Source organism: Arachis duranensis, chromosome 5 (genome assembly GCF_000817695.3).
Source record: "Arachis duranensis cultivar V14167 chromosome 5, aradu.V14167.gnm2.J7QH, whole genome shotgun sequence".
In the NCBI taxonomy this organism is placed as follows: Eukaryota; Viridiplantae; Streptophyta; class Magnoliopsida; order Fabales; family Fabaceae; genus Arachis; species Arachis duranensis.
Genome location: NC_029776.3, coordinates 59,256,806 through 59,258,638, shown reverse-complemented (window position 1 = coordinate 59,258,638; position 1,833 = coordinate 59,256,806).

Genomic DNA, 1,833 nt, shown 5'->3' with positions numbered 1-1,833 from the left:
ATGAGGTGGTGAAGATGGGTTTATATAGGGGTGGAGAGGGCTGTATGGTTTCGTCATGTATGGGTGGGTTTGGGAGGAAAAGTGGTTTGAATTTGAATGGTGAGGTAGGTGGGGTTTTATGAAGGATGGATGTGAGTGGTGAAGAGAATGGTGGGATTGGATAGGTGAGGGGTTTTTGGGGAAGAGGTGTTGAGGTGATTGGTGAATGGGTAAAGAAGAGAGAGAGTGGTGGGGTAGGTGGGGATCCTGTGGGGTCCACAGATCCTGAGGTGTCAAGGATAAGTTATCCCTGCACCAAGTGGCGAGCAAAAATGCTCTTTATGCCAATTCTGGCGTTAAACGTCGGGCTGGTGCCCATTTCTGGTGTTTAACGCCAGCTTCTTGCCCTTTCCTGGCGTTTAACGCCAGTCTGGTGCCTTTTTCTGGCGTTAAACGCCCAGAATGGTGCCAGACTGGGCGTTAAACGCCCATTTGCTGTCCTTACTGGCGTTCTAGCAAGGTTTTCCTCCAGGGTGTGCTGTTTTTCTTTCTGTTTTTCATTCTGTTTTTCCTTTTTCAATTGATTTTGTAACATCCCATGATCATCAACCTACAGAAAACATAAAATAATAAAGGAAATCAGATAAGTATAACTGATGAGCGGATAATTTATACGCTTTTTGGCATTGTTTTTAGTATGTTTTTAGTATGTTTTAGTTAGTTTTTAGTATATTTTTCTTAGTTTTTAGTTAAAATTCACTTTTCTAGACTTTACTATGAGTTTGTGTGTTTTTCTGTGATTTCAGGTATTTTCTGGCTGAAATTGAGGGACCTGAGCAAAAATCTGATTCAGAGGCTGGAAAGGACTGCAGATGCTATTGGATTCTGACCTCCCTGTACTCGAAGTGGATTTTGCGGAGCTATAGAAACTCAATTGGCGCGCTCTCAAACTGCGTTGGAAAGTAGACATCCTGGGCTTTCCATAAATATATAATAGTCCATACTTTGCCCAAGATTTGATGGCCCAAACCGGCGTTCCAAATCAGCTCAAAACTGTCCAGCGTTAAACGCCGGAATTGGCACAAGAATGGGAGTTAAACGCCCAAACTGGCACAAAAGCTGGCGTTTAACTCCAAGAGAAGTCTCTACACAAAAATGCTTCAATGCTCATCCCAAGCACACACCAAGTGGGCCTGGAAGTGGATTTTTATGTCATTTACTCATCCTTGTAAACCCTAGGCTACTAGTTCTCTACAAATAGGACCTTTTACTATTGTATTCTTATCGGGGTAGCTATCTTTAGTCTTATGCTATCTTAGACCATGGGGGCTGGCCTCACGGCCATGCCTAGACCTTGTTCTTATGTATTTTCAACAGTGGAGTTTCTACACACCATAGATTAAGGTGTGGAGCTCTGCTGTACCTCGAGTATTAATGCAATTACTATTGTTCTTCTATTCAATTCAGCTTGTTCTTGTTCTAAGATATAACTTGTTCTTCAACTTGATGAATGTGATGATCCGTGACACTCATCATCATTCTCACCTATGAACGTGTGCCTGACAACCACCTCCGTTCTACCTTAGATTGAGTGGATATCTCTTGGATCCCTTAATCGAAATCTTCGTGGTATAAGCTAGAATTGATGGCGGCATTCAAGAGAATCCGGAAGGTCTAAACCTTGTCTGTGGTATTCTTAGTAGGATTCAATGATTGAATTACTGTGACGAGCTTCAAACTCCTGAAGGCTGGGCGTTAGTGACAGACGCAAAAGAATCACTGGATTCTATTCCAACCCGATTGAGAACCGACAGATGATTAGCCGTGCTGTGACAGAGCGCGTAGAACATTTTC